The 20,779-nt window shown below is 40.3% G+C and overlaps 1 long non-coding RNA gene across 1 annotated transcript in view; it reads left to right on the top strand.

The window, feature by feature from the left end:
- Window positions 1-20,779, top strand: part of LOC128702691 (uncharacterized) — a 38,689-nt gene that overhangs the window by 15,267 nt on the left and 2,643 nt on the right. The window contains exon 2 of the long non-coding RNA XR_008409149.2: window positions 1,171-1,230. This is a non-coding gene — a long non-coding RNA (uncharacterized lncRNA). The remainder of the gene's footprint in view (window positions 1-1,170; window positions 1,231-20,779) is intronic.

The raw sequence follows: 20,779 nt of genomic DNA, 5'->3' as shown, positions 1-20,779 counted from the left end.
TCATTTAATCCAAATTGATTTACACAAAGCGCTTATGTAACGTTATGGTTTTGCGATTTTTTAATGAAAGTAGCGCTGTTACTAATGTCAATTAGTATTATGATTATTATTGTTAATTATAACGTCGTTATACACCCTATATCCATTACGTGGGAAGTAGTTGTGAAATTACATTGGCACATAATAGGTCCAGGAACTGGGCTCTTACCCACGGGTTTTACCACGTGGGTTTCTCTGCGGATGCTATTTCACCTTAATTATTTTCGTTACAATTTATGCAATTGTACTGCTCTCTCTCTCTCTCTCTCTCTCTCTCTCTCTCTCTCTCTCTCTCTCTCTCTCTCTCTCTCTCTCTCTCTCTCTCTCTCTCTCTCTCTCTCTCTCTCTTTCTCTCTCTCTCTCTTATATATTTAAGATGTTTACAAGGAGTTCAGTCTCGTGTTTAATTCTTATCATATTAAACATAATTTAAAGAATAACCTTGATGGTTTTTTGTTGCCAAAGCACGTTGCAGAGTTGGCAAACCGGTTCGACCTGTTGCATATGACGTAGGCTGGTGCGCGTTGGTGGGTGTGTACATGGCAACAACCAATCACATTGAGGCTTTCACTCACGTAGTACGTTTCACAGCTGTAGCGAATCAAAGACCTTATAGGTAGGGGTGTGTTCACGTCAGCCAGAGAACACCCAATCAGTATGCGGTTAACTAACCACTTCGGTGTTAAGAGTGTCGTCATCCACCCGGGGCAACAGTCACAAATAATAATATGACTTTAACTCGCAGATTGCGTAATATAAATAATGATATCACCCGACTTATACATATATAACTTAATCCTGCCTAAGCTAAGGTCAGCTTAAATTTAATTAGCATTATTTATCATCATCGAAAAATATAAATTTCTTTATACCCAGACAGATTTTCACTTAATGAAAAAAAAATCATCCAACTGTAACAAAGCTGTGTAATTTCAACTATTTGAGCGACAATGATGTTTCCTCTGCTGCCAAACGTTTCTCTTCCCTTCATGTAATTCATATAATGGTGGTTAACCGTAAGTGCATTAACCTGACTTTAAATAACTGATTTTTATTTTTTCTTAGCTTAGATCGTAGAGAAATTGACACACTGCAACAATTTGAAAGATGAACTTTTTATTTCATGCTCAGTTGTGACTTGATATGGTCCAGGGTGGACCGAAACGTCGTCTAAAGCTTCCTCTCCAAAGCGTGAGTTATTTGTGAATTTCGACATTGTTGTTTGTAGGATAAGCTGATTAAAATTATCAGTGGGCGTTGTTTACCTTTGTTAAGTCTTAATCCATTACTTTATTGCTCTTTCCATTACTCACGTCTGTGCCTCTTACCCACCTCTCTCACATTGCCTATTTCCACTTCCACCGGGGTGTTGTGTAGCTCACCAGTGGCAGCATACACAGAACATAAGAATGGAGTAACCTGCCTAGCACGGGCCTACTGGCCCCGTGCTAGGCAGGTCCGACTCACACCCATTCATGTATTTGTCCAGTCTGGTTTTAAAGTTATCCAGAGTTCTTGCTTCAGTGACTGCATGAGGGTTTGTCTCACTCATCTATGGACACAGCAGTATAAACCACGGTACGAGTGGGGATTGAACTCACGGTGAATGAGTCGTAAAACTCCAGTGGTGTCTATGCTAACCTTCCTTCGGTTTGTAAATATACCTAGTTGGATTAATCTTATTGTAGTTAGTTGGCTCAGTGGCTAAAGCGTCGGTCTGGAGTTTTACGACACGCCGCGAGTTCAATTCCTACCCGTACCCTGGTTCGTTTGCAATCGTGTCATTATGATTTCTTGAGACACAGCAATATTATTTAGTTTATAGGCGAGAACTACATTATTTAATTTGTGTCCCAGTATTGTTTGTAACGGCTTGACAGAGCTCCTGGAGAGCGAAACGTTGCCACAATAAAATGTCACATTAGTTGCACTTGTGTCCTTTTACCTGACATATTGTCAGTAATTCTACCAACATTATTACATCATTGAGTTTATAGGTGCTATAGTTATTTTCTTTTTTTGTCATCCGACTCGCAATTCCAGGGTCCCAGGTTCGATTACCTAATTTATTGGACAGAGAAGAACATTTGGGCAGATTTCCTTTCTCTCCTGCTGCCCTTGCACACCAAGCAATAAAATAAGTACCTGTGTGTTGTGAGTCACATCCAGGGGAAAAAATATTTCATAAAATTTCAATTCTTCTGGAATGCCATATATTGATTAAGAAAACACTGATCCTGTGTTGAGAAACTAAAGTACTGTACCTAATGGATGCATTCAAATATTGGGTAAAAAAGTATTTATGTACCTAATGATGTTTGTTAAAAACTCTCCCTCATCATCCCTGCCTCCGGTACCTTTCTCTCCTCACTAGTAACTGACGCAATTCCTTGTGGTGTTTGCAAGAAGAGGAAAAATTCCTTTGCTTGGGAAGCATTTTCTCGGGTTCTCACCCCTGGCAACAGTGATGCTTTACTAGGAGTTGCAGTTAATGCTGAAAGATGTGTTTCTTCGATATAATACAGCCAGGTTGTGAAAATTTCTCAGGCTAGCCAGTTAAAGGGTTAAAAGCCCCGAGTAGGATACACGTACATGTAAATCCCATTCCCACTACTGACTCCGAGAGACGAGTTATTCCGAAAACACCCGTGTTAGGACTGTTCATGACGAATATACTAACAACTACCCTTACCACTAACTCCCTTTAACCATCCCCTCTACCACCACCACCCCCCATCCCTCCTGGCTCCCCCTCCGTATTTATTAACCCCCCCCCATCCCATTCCTCCACTACCAGTTCTCATCCTACTTTATCCTCCACAACACATCTTTAAAACTTCAACATGCTTAACACCATGCAGTTATGCGTGTCACTCTGTATGTCCACCTTCACAAAACCTCCATATCACAACTGGTGGATCGTAAGTCTTAGGCGCACAACCGAAGGACCCGGGTTTAATCTTGGGCGGGTGGATATGAGCAAGAACTCTCTTCACACCACGCAACCTCAAAATCAGCACATCCTGTGCCTACCACTACACACCTTCCCAGCACAGTACCTTTGAAGAAAGGATGAGAAAGAGGGCGCCTCGCTACTTGTCAAGGGATCTTGATCTAAGGAATTTGAGCTACAGCATATTTTCTTAACGAATACAGTAATAAAAATAATATTATAATTATTATTAGTATAAATTCATTATTATTATTATTAGTAGTAGTAGTATAAATTCATTATTATTATTAGTAGTAGTAGTAGTATAAATTCATTATTATTATTATTATTATTATTATTATTATTATTATTATTATTATTATTATTATTATTATTATTATTATTATGTAGCAGTAGCTGTGTATTCATGGAGAAATGCTAAATCCACAGGGGTTATACAGTGTTCTTTGTTCACTTGCCTTACTTGGAACACAAGTTTGAGCCTAGCATATACAGTATGCTGTCATTAATACAATGCTGCATAGTAATCCAGATGAGTGTGAAGCAGTTTTAAGTAGTTGTGGGAGGTAAAAGGGAGAATAGTAAGTCTTACTGATAAAAAACAAGTTGGTTGACGCCTATCACTGAAGACCAGAGACAGTGAGCCAATAGGAGCAGGCAGTGTACAAGGCTTTGTGTGTGTGTGCTATGGTGCCAGTAGTGGTGGAGGTAAGATAACACGTTCCGGAATAAACTTTAATTAGGACCATGTTTCGTTCTGTTTAGAGCTTTATCAAATCGTGACTTCATAAAGCTTTACGCCGAGCGAAACGTTGTCATGAAGTATTGTTCAGCAGGTTGCCCTCTGTTGCCTTTGTCTATGAGCAAGGTGACACGGGGATATATGTTGAGTTCTTGAAGAATTAATATATTTGTTGTTTATATATTTTTATTTTACTGAGATAGCCTTAAAACAGTGCTAATGTTGATTAAGAGGAACACTAAGGACAGACCACTTAAAGGATGGGCTTTGATGCAGGTGAAAGACTCTTGATCCAATGAACTGGAGCTACCCATTTCCTTTGGTTCCCACTTGATTGCGGCCAATTTCCCAGGCGCTAAATAACAAATGCGGGTTTCGCTCTTCCCATAAGTATATTAAAAATTTTATATACAAAGAACAGACAAGACACTAAATCCACTTAAGGAGTCACTAATGATGCTAACCACGTACACTGATCCCTGGTATTACCTCTGCCGGATACTCAAGGTGCTATGCTTGCTGGGTCTTGGCAAGGTTGAAGCCCATCACCTTTTGCCTGCTTGTTTTTGTGGGATGATTACCTTGAATTGTGGGCACCACCACAACTGCGAACCTTTTGTGTGTGTGTGTGTTTGTGTCCTTGTCTGCCCAGTCGAGTTCTCTGAATATTTTATGTCGTTATCATGTCTCCCCTGGTTCTGTCCTCTAAAGTTGGCAGGTTTAATCCCTTTAGCCTCTCCATGTAGCTCATTCCCCTTATCTTCAGGACTATTTTCGTTGTATACTTCTTCACTTTCTACAGTTTCTTAACATGTTTCATCGGGTGAAAAGTTTCATGCTGGTGCAGCTTGCTGGAAGATGGGTCTAACGTATGTTGTATATAGGGGTCGTGAATAACTTTTTGTAGAAATTCCTGAAGGCTACTCTTAGATTTGCCAAACAGGCATTCGCTTCAGAAGGTATACAGTTGATATGTGTTCTGGCGTTATTTTCGGCACTATGACCATCTCTGGATCTTTCTCTTTAGGAACCTATCCAGTTCCTTCAAGGCAGCGAGAAGTCTAATGGTAAACCCCCTTACGTACAGTGGGAGGCTGTTCAATAGTTTCTGGGCCCCCTTACAATTACTGTGTTGTCTCTTTGTACTTATGGCACCCTTCTTCAATGAGGTATTTTGCATCATCTGCCGAACCTTACATAAAACACAAACCTTTACTCACAAATATATATATATATATATATATATATATATATATATATATATATATATATATATATATATATATATAATGTCGTGCCGAATAGGTAAAACTGGTCAATTAGCAAGAACTCATTTAAAATTAAGTCCTTTCTAAAATTTTCTAGTATACGTTTAAAGATATATTTTTTCATTAATGTTGATGTAAAAATTTATAATTTTGCACCAAAAGGAACTTAGAAAGCTTACCTAACCTTATTATAACAAGAACAATTTATTTTAGCCTAACCCAACAAAATATATTTTAGATTTGTTTACAATAATTTAGTGATAAACAAACAAAGTGAAATATATTTTTTTCGTTATGTTCAGAATGATTTTGGCGAAATTATTGCGTACGCAAATTTTCACTTGTCCTATATGGCAAGATGAGCGTTGCTATTTAAGCCAAGATCGCAAGTTCTGCCTATTCGGCACGACATATATATATATATATATATATATATATATATATATATATATATATATATATATATATATATATATATATATATATATATATGGATCCAAACCAGTGCCTTGAAAGGATCAACTTCCTGGCAGCCGAAGCATGTTCTAGGCATATTCCCCTAAGAAAGAAGAAGAGCAGGAGTAAACTGGAGAAAGACGCTCCCTCTACAGAAGACGACGAAGAGTCACTGAGCTCCTCAGGAGTGCTAGAATATGTGATACACGAAAGGAGGCGCTGATCAGGGAAGTGGAAACTATCGAACTTAAGTTAAATGACTCTTACAGGAACCAGGAGAGGCAGGAGGAGCTTAAAGCTATTAGTGAAATTGAAAGAAATTCAAAATATTTATTTTCATATGCCAAAAACAAGGCAAATACCACATCTAGTATCGGGCCCTTACTCAGACAGGATGGGACTTACACAGATGACAACAAGGAAATGAGTGAAATATTGAACTCCCAGTACGACTCTGTGTTTAGTGAACCACTAATCGGTCTGAGGATCGACGACCCAAATGATTTCTTCATGAATGAGCCTCAAAACTCCATAAATGTATGCCAGATTTCCGACATTACCCTAACTCCGATAGATTTCGAAAAAGCCATTGACAACATGCCTATGCACTCAGCCCCGAGCCCAGACTCGTGGAACTCTGTTTTCATTAAGAACTGCAAGAAACCCCTCTCGCGTGCCCTAAGTACACTATGGAGGAGGAGCTTGGACATGGGTGAAATTCCACAGTCACTTAAAACAACGGATATAGCCCCAGTCCATAAAGGTGGCAGCAAAGCATTAGCTAAGAACTATAGACCAATAGCTCTGACGTCCCACATCATAAAAATCTTTGAAAGAGTGCTAAGAAGCAGGATTGCAAATCACCTGGATTCCCAAAATCTGCACAATCCAGGGCAACATGGGTTCAGGGCAGGTCGCTCCTGCCTCTCACAACTACTGGATCACTATGACATGGCCTTGGATGCACTGGAAGAAAATCAGAATGCAGATGTAATATACACAGACTTTGCAAAAGCATTTGACAAATGCGATCATGGCGTAATAGCCCATAAAATACGTGCTAAAGGAATAACTGGGAAAGTGGGGAGATGGATCTTCAACTTCCTAACAAATCGAACACAAAGAGTAGTGGTCAACAGAGTTAAATCGGAGGCTGCCATAGTAAAGAGCTCTGTTCCACAAGGCACAGTACTCGCCCCATCTTATTCCTTATCCTCATATCAGACATAGACAGAGATATACACCACAGCACCGTATCATCCTTTGCGGATGATACTAGGATCTGCATGAGGCTGTCATCTGCTGAGGACGCGGTTAAAATCCAAGAAGATATAAACAAAGTTTTCCAGTAAGGGACCTGGGAGTAGTAATGTCTGAGGATCTCACTTTCAAGGATCACAACAGTGCCACGATCGCACGTGCAAAGAAAATGATAGGATGGATAATGAGAACTTTCAAAACGAGAGATGCCAAGCCAATGATGATCCTTTTCAAATCACTTGTTCTCTCTTGGCTGGAATACTGCTGTACATTAACATCTCCATTCAAAGCAGGTGAAATCGCAGATCTAGAGAGTGTACAGAGATCCTTTACTGCACGTATAAGTTCTGTCAAGCACCTTAACTACTGGGAACGCTTGGAAGCACTTGACTTGTACTCGTTGGGACGCAGGAGGGAGAGATATATCATAATCTACACTTGGAAAATCTTGGAAGGAATGGTCCCAAATCTGCACACAGAAATCACTCCCTACGAAAGTAAAAGACTGGGCAGGCGATGCAAGATGCCCCCAATAAAAAGTAGGGGCGCCATTGGTACACTAAGGGAAAACACCATAAGTGTCCGGGGCCCAAAACTGTTCAACAGCCTCCCATCAAGCATTAGGGGAATTGCCAATAAGCCCCTGGCTGCCTTCAAGAGAGAGCTGGACAGATACCTAAAGTCAGTGCCGGATCAGCCGGGCTGTGGCTCGTACGTTGGACTGCGTGCGGCCAGCAGTAACAGCCTAGTTGATCAGGCCCTGATCCATCGGGAGGCCTGGTCATGGACCGGGCCGCGGGGGCGTTGATCCCCGGAATAACCTCCAGGTGTATATATATATATATATGCAGTCTGTAGTGGAAGGAAGGCGGGGTAGGGGTCGGCCTAGGAAAGGTTGGAGGGAGGGGGTAAAGGAGGTTTTGTGTGCGAGGGGCTTGGACTTCCAGCAGGCGTGCGTGAGCGTGTTTGATAGGAGTGAATGGAGACGAATGGTTTTTAATACTTGACATGCTGTTGGAGTGTGAGCAAAGTAACATTTATGAAGGGGTTCAGGGAAACCGGCAGGCCGGACTTGAGTCCTGGAGATGGGAAGTACAGTGCCTGCACTCTGAAGGAGGGATGTTAATGTTGCAGTTTAAAAACTGTAGTGTAAAGCACCCTTCTGGCAAGACAGTAATGGAGTGAATGATGGTGAAAGTTTTTCTTTTTCGGGCCACCCTGCCTTGGTGGGAATCGGCCAGTGTGATAATAAAAAAAAATATATATATATATGATAATGTGAGTAGTCACGAAAGCGCTTGGAATTTCTCTATTCTTTCAGAGTGGTTGTTTTGCATATTCTGAAATCACCTGTTTACTGTGATCTTATTGCATATATATATATATATATATATATATATATATATATATATATATATATATATATATATATATATATATATATATATATATATATATATATATATATATATATATATATATATATATATATAGGACAAGTGAAAATTTGTGCATGCAATAATTTCGCCAAAATCATTCTGAATCTAACGAAAAAAATATATTTCATTGTGTTTGTTAAGTATTAAATTACTGAACAAATCTAAAATATATTTAGTTGGGTTAGGCTAAAATAAATTGCTCTTGTTATAACAAGGTTAGGTAAGTTTTGTAAGTTTCTTTTGGTGCAAAATTAAAAAAAATTTACATTAACATCAATGAAAAAAATATATCTTTAAACGTATAAGAGAAAATTTTGGAAAGGACTTAATTTTAAATGAGTTCTTTCTAATCGACCAGTTTTACATATTCGGCACGACATATATATATATATATATATATATATATATATATATATATATATATATATATATATATATATATATATATATATATATATATATATATATATATATATATATATATATATATATATATATATATATATATATGTGTGTGTATCTTTAAAACACATGCATATGTACATTGTATGAATGTGTTGTGTATACTGTATGTGATAACATGTTTATAGCTATCAGGATATTAACCTGTAAATGGGGTCATCCATAAAGAGATCAGTAGCGTGTTTATCATTGTAGATTATGTAATATATGTAACCTGGGTCAGAGCTTATGCAACAGAGGTCAAAGGAGTTCAAGTAGATGACAAAGACATGATGAAACAGCGTAGATGTGGTGTGGTGTGAGGTAGAAAACATTACTACATACTTAACATGTCAACGAAGAACCTTTGTAAAAGGCACAAAACTTGTTTGATGCAATAAATGAATAAATTCCCGTCTGTCTCTATGATCTAGAATTGTTTTTGACATCCTTAACCACAGTTGGTACGAAGTCTTTGTCCCACATGGGAATAGATAACAATGACCTTCACCACAAACATTGCTGAGAATACATAAAATATTGTACAGTGCGATCACCTATTTTTAGTTTTCACATAGTAATGCTCGTGGTGTCTAATCTTTATTATTAGTTTTATTTGCATTTTGTTTCCTAGGATGCGACCCACAACAGTCGTTAATAACCAGGTACCTGTTTGCTACTAGGTGAATATGGGCCGTAAGTGTGTGTGTGTCTGTGTGTGTGTGTACTCACCTATTTGTGATTGCAGGGGTCGATTCATAGCTCCTGGCCCCACCTCTTCACTGACTGCTACTAGGTCCTCTCTCTCCCTGCTCCATGAGCTTTATCATACCTCGCCTTAAAACTATGTATGGTTCCCGCCTCCACTACTTCACTTTCTATGACTGAAGAAATACTTCCTAACATCCCTTTGATTCATCTGAGTCTTCAACTTCCAATTGTGACCTCTTGTGTCTGTGTCCCATTTCTGGAACATCCCGACTTTGTCCACCTCGTCTATTCCGCGCAGTATTTTAAATGTCGTTATCATGTCTCCCCTGACCCTCCTGACCTCCAGTGTCGTCAGGCCGATTTCCCTCAACCTTTCTTCGTAGGACAATCCCCGTAGCTCTGGGACTAGTCTTGTTGCAAACCTTTGCACTTTCTCTAATTTCTTGACGTGCTTGACTAGGTGTGGATTCCAAACTGGTGCTGCATACTCCAGTATGGGCCTGACGTAAATGGTGTACAGAGTCTTGAACGAATCCTTACTGAGGTATCGGAACGCTATCCGTAGGTTTGCCAGGCGCTCGTATGCTGCAGCAGTTATCTGATTGATGTGCGCCTCGGGAGATATGCTCGGTGTTATACTCACCCCCAGATCTTTTTCCTTGAGTGAGGTTTGCAGACTTTGGCCGTCTAAACTATATTGTGTCTGCGGTCTTCTTTGCCCTTCCCCAATCTTCATGACTTTGCATTTGGCAGGGTTAAACTCAAGGAGCCAGTTGCTGGACCAGGCTTGTAGCCTGTCCAGGTCTCTTTGTAGTCCTGCCTGATCCTCATCCGATTTGATTCTTCTCATTAACTTCACATCGTCCGCAAACAAGGACACTTCTGAGTCTATCCCTTCCGTTATGTCATTCACATATACCAAGAACAGCACAGGTCCTAGTGTCAGCATAGTTGCTGATCCCTGTGGAACCCCGCTTGTCACAGGCGCCCACTCTGACACCTCGTCACGTACCATGACTCGTTGTTGCCTCCCTGTCAGGTATTCTCTGATCCATTGCAGTGCCTTTCCTGTTATGTGTGCCTGATCCTCTAGCTTTTGCAGTAACCTCTTGTGAGGAACTGTGTCGAAGGCCTTCTTGCAGTCCAAAAAAAAAATGCAGTCGATCCACCCCTTTCTCTCTTGTCTTACTTCTGTCACCTTGTCATAAAACTCTAGTAGGTTTGTGACACAGGATTTTCCCTCCCTGAAACCATTCTGGTTGTCAATTATACACTTGTTTCTTTCCAGGTGCTCCACCACTCTCCTCCTGATGATCTTCTCCATGACCTTGCATACTATACACGTTAGTGATACAGGTCTGTAGTTTAGTGCCTCATGTCTGTCTCCCTTTTTAAAAATTGGGACTACATTTGCCATCTTCCATACCTCGGGGAGTTGCCCAGTTTCAAATGATGTGTTGAAGATCTTTGTTAACGGTATACACAGTATCTCTGCTCCCTCTTTAAGGACCCACGGAGAGATGTTGTCTGATCCCACCGCCTTTGAGGTGTCAAGTTCGCATAGCAGCTTCTTCACCTCCTCCTTGGTTATATGTACCTCATCCAGCACTTGCTGGTGCACCCCCTGCTCTGATTTCCTGGAGTCCTACTGGTTTCCACTGTAAATACTTCTTTAAATCTTGTGTTGAGCTCCTGACATAACTCCCGGTCGTTTCTTGTGAATTCCCCATCACCCTTCCTCAGTCTGATTACCTGGTCCTTGACTGTTGTTTTCCTCCTGATGTGGCTGTACAACAGCTTCGGGTCAGTCTTGACTTTCGATGCTATGTCATTTTCTTATTGCCACTGAGCCTCCCTTCTTATTTGTGCATATTCGTTTCTGGCTCTTCGGCTAATCTCTTTATTTTCCTGAGTTCTCTGTCTTCTGTACCTTTTCCATTCTCTAGTACACCTAGTTTTTGCCTCCCTACACCTTTGGGTGAACCAAGGACTCGATCTGTTCTTCCCATTATTTGTGTTTCCCTTGGGAACAAACCTCTCCTCTGCCTCCTTGCATTTTGTTGCCACATAGTCCATCATTTATTGTACTGGTTTTCCTGTCAGTTCCCTCTCCCACTGAATGTCTTGAAAGAAGTTCCTCAAGCCTGAGTAGTTCCCCCTTTTGTAGTTTGGTTTTCCCACCCTATTCCTGCTGTTCTCTCCACTTGGAGCTCAACTATGTAGTCGAAGCACAGAACCACATGATCACTAGCTCCCAGGGGCCTTTCATACATGATATCCTCGATGTCAGAACTACTCAAGGTGAATACAAGGTCCAGTCTTGCTGGTTCATCCTCTCCTCTCTCTCTGGTAGTGTCTCTAACATGTTGATGCATGAGGTTTTCCAGTACCACATCCATCATCTTGGCTCTCCATGTTTCGGAACCCCCATGGGGCTCCAGGTTTTCCCAGTCAATCTCCTTGTGATTGAAATCACCCATAACTAGTAACTTTGCTCCCCAGATGTGTGCTCTCCAGGCCACCTCGGCTACTGTGTCGACCATTGCTCTGTTGCTCTCATCGTATTCTTCTCTTGGCCTCCTGCAGTTCTGTGGTGGGTTGTACATTACTGTAATTATCACCTTATGTCCCTCAGACTGGATTGTTCCTATTAAGTAGTCCCTTTCGCCCGTGCCATCCATTCCTTCCATTTCCTCAAACCCCCACTGGTTTTTAATGAGCAGTGCAACTCCTCCTCCCCCTCTCCTCCCTCTGTCTTTCCTGAGGATTTGATATCTGGATGGAAAGATTGAATCTGTTATTATTCTGGTGAGTTTTGTTTCTGTGAGTGCTATTATGTCTGGGGATGTCTCCTTGATTCTTTCGTGCCACTCCTCATACTTATTTGTTATTCCATCTGCATTTGTATACCACACCTTCAACTTCTTTTCTAAGATTGTGTTCTGGGAGGTGTATTGGGGTTGGGGAAGTGGAAGACCTGATAAGGAACTATGGGTGGTTGCAGTGGGGGTGGAGTTTGTAATGCAGTGGGTGGGGGCATTGGATGTGGCATGGGTGTTTTGGTTTAGAGTGTTTGGTTGCACTGGGGTTGACCTGGTTGGGAGGCTTCTATAGGAAGTTGTGAGGGAGGCTGTATTTGATCTTCCTGTGTCTGGGATCTCCTGTCTGTCTTCTCCATCCCCTCTCTTTCCTCCTTTCGCCTTTGTACCATCTCTCTCTGTTTCTGCCTTTCTGCTTGTGTTCTGTCGCGGTCGAGATACACCTTCCTGTATGCCGGCATGTCCCTTAATCGTGCTTTCTCCTGCAGGATCCTGTTCCGAGTCTCGATTCTGCCTTGAAGGTCACTTTCACTGGCCGGGTTCTTTTTTTTACAAACCCCCCTATTCTCTGAAAATTTTCCAGCTGGGTCATGTCGTCTTCTCCTATTGCTTTCATGATGCTTTCAATAGCTTTTTTCCCCTTGTTTTCTTGTGTGTGTATGTGTGTATGTATGTATGTATATATATATATATATATATATATATATATATATATATATATATATATATATATATATATATATATATATATATAAATATATATATATATATATATATATATATATATATATATATATATATATATATATATATATATATATATATATATATATATATATATCACGAGCACAAAAATCATACTAAAGGAGCGAACATAAAACTTAGCTGTGAGCGTGACGTTATTCACGGACTGAGGATGTCAACTGTTATTTATTTCCTGGTCGAGTTTAAATCTTGCTGCCAATAATTTTATTTTGTAAAGCAATTAAATCAGTCCATAATAAAATACTTATTACATTATTTTATTATTTTTTATTAATATCATTACTATTATCACTAATATTATTATAGTAGGTTAGTAGACATTACCCACCCGGAGAGGTACTACGGAAGCCTGTTAAAGTTTTAGAACTCTGATACGACTGTAGGTCTTTAATCATTAGTCCTCATGCACATTTCATCAGTCAAATAATGTTGATAAAACTATCGACAATTATCTCCCATTACCAAACCTATTTCTATACACAGTTCAGTTAATGGCCCTCCTATTATTATTTACCCCTGGCACTCCAAGCTTGCCTACTGTTTCCTCTATGAGGTCTGGTCATGGACGGGGCCGCGGGGGCGTGGACCCCCGGAACACCTCCAGATATAATCCCGGTATACCTGACTTGTTTCTTAATATTTATTAATACCGAAATAGTTATTTTTTATGCCATTGTATGTATAATTTGAAATCAAATATAGGTCTAATTGTTGAGACCAGTTTTAGTTATTAATTTTTAAAGAGATGGACCAGTAAGCCAGCGGAAGGCCTCGGTCAGATGAACAAAAGCTCTGACGGGTCATCATAGGATTAATACCCATTTCAGGAAACATTGTCCTGATTAAAAAAACCATACCACGGGCGGGATTTGAACCGGCGGTCAGAGTCTCTCAAAACTCCAGACCGTCGCGTTAGCCACTGGACCAGCTAGCCACAATAAGATTCGTCCAACTAGGTATATTTCTACACCGTAGGAAGGTTAGCATAGACACCACTGTGACCACAAATACAAGTTTTTACAGATGAATCTCCAGCTAGCGTGGCCGTGACGAACTCTAGCTCAAGTCCCCTCACTGCCGTCAACATGACTCACGAAATCGTAATGACTTGCATTTGTGGTCACAGTGGTGCCTGTGCTAACCTTCCTATGGTGTAGAAATATACCTAGTTGGACGAATCTTATTGTGGCTAGCTGGTCCAGTGGCTAACGCGACGGTCTGGAGTTTTGAGACTCTGACCGCGGGTTCAAATCCCACCCGTGGTATGGTTTGTTTGTAATCGTGTCATTACGATTTCGTGAGTCATTGTCCTGTTTCCTGACGAAGCTTACTTAACCGAACCTAAGTCTTGGCTACGCCCGTGGGTCAACTCTACGCTTAAAAGGCTTTTCGTATAGATCCCCTTAAATTATCTAAAAGATGGCAACAAATACTTAAATTTTTCTGCTAAATATTGTTTCACGTTCATTATATCTCATGACGTTTCTATGTGAAGATGAATGAGAACATAAGAAAGGAGTACTGTAGCAGGTCTGCTGGCCCATGCTAGGCAGTTCCAAGTCACCTACTGGCCTAAGCCAGTCTGATCCAAGTCACATCCACTTCAGAAGGAAGGGATGTGAGTTAGACTTGACTCACACCCTCCCGCACCCACTCATAAATTTGTCTAACCTATTTTTAAAACTGCACAACGTTTTAGCTTCAATGACGCTACTCGGGAGTTTCTTCCGCTCATCTGCAAGTTGCATCACTTGGGTATCTCTATTGCCGCAAGGAAGATCCCCAAATGTTGCAGGTGTCTTATTCATCAACGTATTGGCATTATATACCATCAGTAAATGATATTTATATGTGATCTTACATTATAATTAATTATACATTTTGATTCTATCGATCTGGTCGATAGTCTCGCTGTATCATAATGAATTTCGAGTTCTTTATATTCTCTTTTATAGTTTAGCACTATATTTCCTAAGCTAGGGCCGAAACACGTAAAATTATTAATCGTTTCATCGTTATGGAGCCTAGCAACAGCTGTGCATCAAATCTAGGTAAGCGGCAAGCAGTTCCTTATAATTGTGATATTTACCTTAATACCCACTTATGTTCAGGTAATCAGGATTTATCCAAGGGAGAGTAAAGTAGCTCCAATTTTTGGGATCAAGAACCTTTTACTGGCTTCAAGTCATCCACTTGAAGGGTAAGTTGGATTAAGCAGGATTTGCTTTCTTTAATTTGGATCAGGTTAGGCTTCTAAGTCACCTTGGATGTAAATGAATTAACATGTATATCATGTAAACTCGGTATCAGTGAAAATTTACAAAATAAAACATAAAAAAGTAACAAAGTTTGTGATATAAATATATGCATCGCCATTGAATATATACCTGATTTAATTTTAACTTGAAGGTCGTATTGGGGAAGACCTATGAGCAAACTGTGTTGCCTTGGTTGTTGTGGGGAGGAACACCATAGCGGGATACAAGGACGCTCACATCTGACTGAGCAAGGAGGCCGTCCCTTGCTGATATACAGAACTGTCCTTCACCTATCCGCTCGGAGACGGTGGATGTCCTGTAGTGAAGTTAATGTTTCGGATGATGTGTTTTGTATAGCTCGTCGTACTGTAATGTGATGAGTGTGGTTGGGAGGGTGATGCCATGGGTTGTGTTGTGTATGTGATGTGCTGACGTTGATTTATTCGTTAGGGAAAAATAACTGACGCAGAGGCGCAGCACAAAATTAATGCTGGCTTGCAGTACAGAGAACGATGGTGTCTGCCGTGGACTTTCGTTGGGTAGCTATTAGTCATATGTTGGTCACAGCATCGGCTATTCCGTGGTATCCTATAAATATATGTTTCGGCCTATTATGATGTTAGATAACTGATGTTGCTTTATATTTCCTTGTCGAAGACGTTATTTTAGATTACGAATAATAAGGGGCTTAAAACTGACCCTTGTGGCAATCCAGTTGTTGACATGGCGCAATTCTTTGCCTCCGTCCAAGAGAGACATTCTTTTATGCCATAGACTGCCACGTCTTTTCTTGAACAATATTATGTAGAATTATTAAAAACACTTCACTAGTGGGTGGTGGTGGTGTGTGTGGTACTATTGGGTAGTGTGGCTATAGTATACATGTAGTATTAGTGAGTGTAGCTACTGTGGTGAATGGTACCACTTTATGGATGTGCAGTATGTATGGTACTAGTGGGTGGATGTGTTGCAATATGTACGGTAATAGTGGGTGGTAGTGCAGAAGAGTGGGTGGTGGTGCAGAAGAGTGGGTGGTGATGCAACAGTGGCTACCACTACTTTAATTATGCTGTCAGGACGAGATACGGTGAAAAAAACTACCAGCAGAAAATTTACAGTTACATTTGGCTTCTTGCTTTGTTTGAAAGTGTGTGGCTCACCTTGGAGTAAGGGTTATACACTATGGGGTAGGTTTTTTTTTTTTTTTTTTTTTTTTTTTTTTTTTGCATAATTTTCCTTCTGTGCTGTTCACAGAGAGAGAGGATTCTGAGCCGGGCTGTTGGGCTGTGCTGATTTCTTGCTTTGCTGTCGGGTTTAGCCCCGACTCTTTTTCCTGTTTTCTTTATTCTTTTCCTCTCCCTCACCTGTTCTTCGCCTATCCCCACTTCTCCCTCACCCTTAGTGGGTCCTTACCTGTGAGTCCCTTCTGTTCTGTTCATAATTTTCAGTAATGTATATGCCAAGAGGTGTGTAACTCTAAAGAGTACATACAATTTGAGAGTTAAATGGATTAAAAAACTCTTGATTGATCGTGTACGTAGTCTTAAATCCTCGAGTAACTGAGAGGCATTAAACTTAAAAAAGAACTATGGTACATACACGTAAGGTGTGTGTGTGTGTGTGTGTGTGTGTGTGTGTGTGTATATATATATATATATATATATATATATATATATATATAAAATATATATATATATATATATATATATATATATATATATATATATATATATATATATATATATATATATATATATATATATATATATATATATATATATATATATATATAACGCCTCATCATTAAGGCGCTCAAGTAGACAAATATAATTGATATTTACCAGATTTAAATGTGGGTTGGAGACTGGAGATGGTCAGGAGTGAGTTAGCCCAGTCTAGTATGAGCCAGTAGGCAATGATCTATTTTTCCCTCGCTTCCAAACCCAGCTACTTAAACCCTGGGTATTACTCTACCACAAGCGACACTTGCTCTCACAAAACCTATTCGCTCCATCACATCGTCCACGCTTGACCTCCTAATAGGGTCTTTTTTATATAACACATAAAAGATATGCTACTCTCATAGGTACCAGTATGGAGAACCAAGGCTTGTCCCGATAAAGTGCTTAGTCATCTGTCTGCTAGCCTAGACACATCCCCGCCAGCGAATGACAATTTGTTTTTTAGCTCTGTATGTCGGATATAATTATACTATTCTTCCCGCGAGACTATTATGCGAAGACAAGTTCTACTGAATTTTACAAGCTGAGAGATGGTTAGGTATAGAGACATGTTATGCAGAACTGATCCGAAGAATTGGATCTATTCTCCCCTTCCTAGGAGTGACCCTTATTGTCTCCCATTCGCCAGGCGGTGTGTAACCCCTACGAATTCAGTGCTTCCCATGAATATCCCCTCAAGGAAGGTTCCTTGATATTGATGAGGGGCTCTTGATTTAGGGAATTGGATCTGTGCTCCAGTTCCCCAAATTAAGCCTGAATGCCTTCCACATCCCCCCCAGGCGCTGTATAATCCTCCGGGTTTAGAGCTTCCCCTTGATTATAATAATAATAATAATAATAATTCCCATGAATATAATAATAATAATAATAATAATAGTAATAAAAATAATAAACCAATTATAATAAATAACAAATAACAGCAACAATAGCACGTTATAATAATAATGGTTAAAATAATCATAATAATAATGATAAATACCAGTAATAATAACAATAATGATACAAGCTATAATAATAATAATAATAATAATAATAATAAATTATTGAGCATCATCCTAGCAGCACGCGGAAGATATTTGAAAGAACTCTTGTGGAACTTGAAGGAAGAGTTGAGTGTAATTAATAGTGGTGCATCCAGTTATTTTATTGCCTGATTATCTAAAATTCGGTAATTACTTTTAATTTCAAAACCTTTCAAGGATGGGAGGAAGGATCGTGTCTTGATGTTGGTGAAGGGCAGCTGATCCAAGGAATTGGAGTTGCCCTTAGCTTCCCTATATAAAATCTTATTACTCGATTCGCTTTATGACGAGTTTAGCGCTTTCCCGTGAACATAATAATCTAGGCATTCTTTTTCTTATTTTTCTTCTCTTCTTCTTCCTCTTCTTATTATTGTTGTTGTTGTTGTTGTTTCATGCCCACCCAACCCACCAAACCCATGTTAGCACTTTATATACCAAGGAAATTATATGTTGTAAATTATTTACATATATATGAGGAGTATACAATTTGTGAAAGTATTGGAAATACGTAATTGGTGCTAAAGCATCATTAATGCAAGTTACTGGGAGGGGAATAATATAATGCTTTAGACGAGGTTATTACAGTGATCTGTTAAACATCTATAAGAAATGGGAATTCAGATCATAATGAATTAGTTAATCCTCCACTTGTCAATTTACACTTCGTCTGTCGGTTCACCCTCTGCCAAAGCTCGGCCCTTCAATCTGTAGGGTTGGACCCTAAAGGGAAGTTCCTTGATGTTGGTGAGGGGTCCTTGATCTAGGGAATTGGATCTGTGTTCCAGTTCCCTGAACTGAGCCTGAATGCCTTCCCTCACCCCACAGGCGCTGTGTAATCCCCCATAATAATAATAATAATAATAATAATAATAATAATAATAATAATAATAATAATAATAATATAATAATAATAATGTAGGGTTGGAATAACTTCCCACCCATTCAACCCATAGCGACTCCACACAGGATTTGTCTTGTGTTTAGGTTAGCTTCGTCACTGTAGCCAGATCCAGCCAGTCACCAGGATGTTACTCACAGTAAACAGATCACCGGGATAACAGCAATCAGTGTCGCCAAGTTCCTGATATAATAATCTGCAGTGTAGCCAGACAAATGACACTGTGAGCTGTATAATATTGCTAGATATTTCCTCGTATTGTGATGAGTGTGTGTAGTGTAGAGTAGTAAACAGATGGAATAAATGAAATGAGGAGGCAGTAAATGTTACACTTATTGGTAACTTAAATTATATGATGAAAAAAAACAGAAGGGACACTACTAGCACACACACACACACACACACACACACACACACACACACACACACACACACACACACACACACACACACACACACACACACACACACACACACACACATGAATCATAGAGGCAGGAAGTTCTTCAGGTTGAATGCGGTTTGTAAGTGGAACGATCTACTGTAGACGAGGAAGTGGTGTAGGCAAGATCACCTACATAATGATTCTAAGAGTATGTGTGACTGTATCACAGCATGACGAAGACACACATTACACTACATGAATTTGTCAGTCCTCAACCAATTCGTGGAGGCGCATATCAACCAAGTAACTGCTGCAGCGTTTGGGCGATTAGCAAACCTAAGAATAGCTTTCGGCACCTCAGTAAGGAATCATTCAGGACTCTGTACACAGTGTACATCAGCCCCATACTGGAGTATGCAGCACCAGTTTGGAACCCATACCTAGTTAAGCACGTCAAGAAATTAGAGAATGTGCAAATGTTTGCAACGGGACTAGTCCCGGAGCTAAGGGGCATGTCCTACGAGGAGAGGTAAAGAGAAATCGACCTGACGACACGAGGATAGGAGAGGGGGACATAATAACATATAAAATACTGAGATGAATCGACACGGTGGACAGAGACAGGATGTTCCAGAGATGGGACACAACAACATGGGGTCACAACTGGAAGTTGAAGACTCGGATGAGTCACAGGGATGTTAGGAAGTACATGTATTTCTTCAGTCAGGAAGTGGAACAGTCTGGAGAGTGGTGTAGTGGAGGCGGGATCTATACATAGCTTTAAGAAGAGGCACGACAAGGCTCAGGGAGCAGGGAGAGAGTGGACCTAGTAGCGGCCTGTGAAGAGGCGGGGCCGGGAGCTGTGAATCGACCCTGCAACCACAATTAGATGAATACACACACACCACAGCACACATACACACACACCACAGCACACACACACACCACAGCACACACACACAAAGGGAGAGGGAGGCCTGGTGTCTATCGACAAGTGCCTTTGACAACTGGTAACTGCACACGAACGCACTCGGACCCAGATGTGTATTGCCAGCAATAGCAGGTCCTGTGGAAATTCCCAGTTATTTCAGGGGCGGAATATTCCTGAGATCCTGGAACCCAATACGCCCGCACTAGTGTAGGGAGAGAGAGAGGGTGTGAGAGGAAAAGAGAGAGCGTAGGAAAGATAGTCAGGGAGAGTGGAGAGCAGGAAATAATTCGGAGAAAGTGGGAAGGAGAATGAGAGAGAGGGATGAAGTAGAACAGAATGTTAGGAACGGAAAGTGGGAGGGAAAAGGAAAAAAAAACCTAGAGGGAAGGAGGGAGGTCTAGCAAAAGAAGAGATATAAGACTAAGGAATGTGATGGAAAGAGTGTGAAGGAGGGAGGGAGTTATTAGTGATGGAGAGAGAGAAAGAGAGGCTTGCACGTCAGCAGCTCCAGGTTTGGTACGAGGCAACAACGTTAAAAAAAATCAATAGCAAAGAGTTGGTTACAGTGTACGAGGCTTCCTAATGTACTCTCTCTTCGTTTTCTGCTTCCTCCTCTTCCATTTCTTTTACTTCCACATCTTCCTTCACTT

The sequence above is a fragment of the Cherax quadricarinatus genome, chromosome 79 (genome assembly GCF_038502225.1).
Source record: "Cherax quadricarinatus isolate ZL_2023a chromosome 79, ASM3850222v1, whole genome shotgun sequence".
Classification (NCBI taxonomy): domain Eukaryota; kingdom Metazoa; phylum Arthropoda; class Malacostraca; order Decapoda; family Parastacidae; genus Cherax; species Cherax quadricarinatus.
Note: the sequence above shows the minus strand (reverse complement) of the source record. Positions and strands in the feature narration are given on the sequence as shown.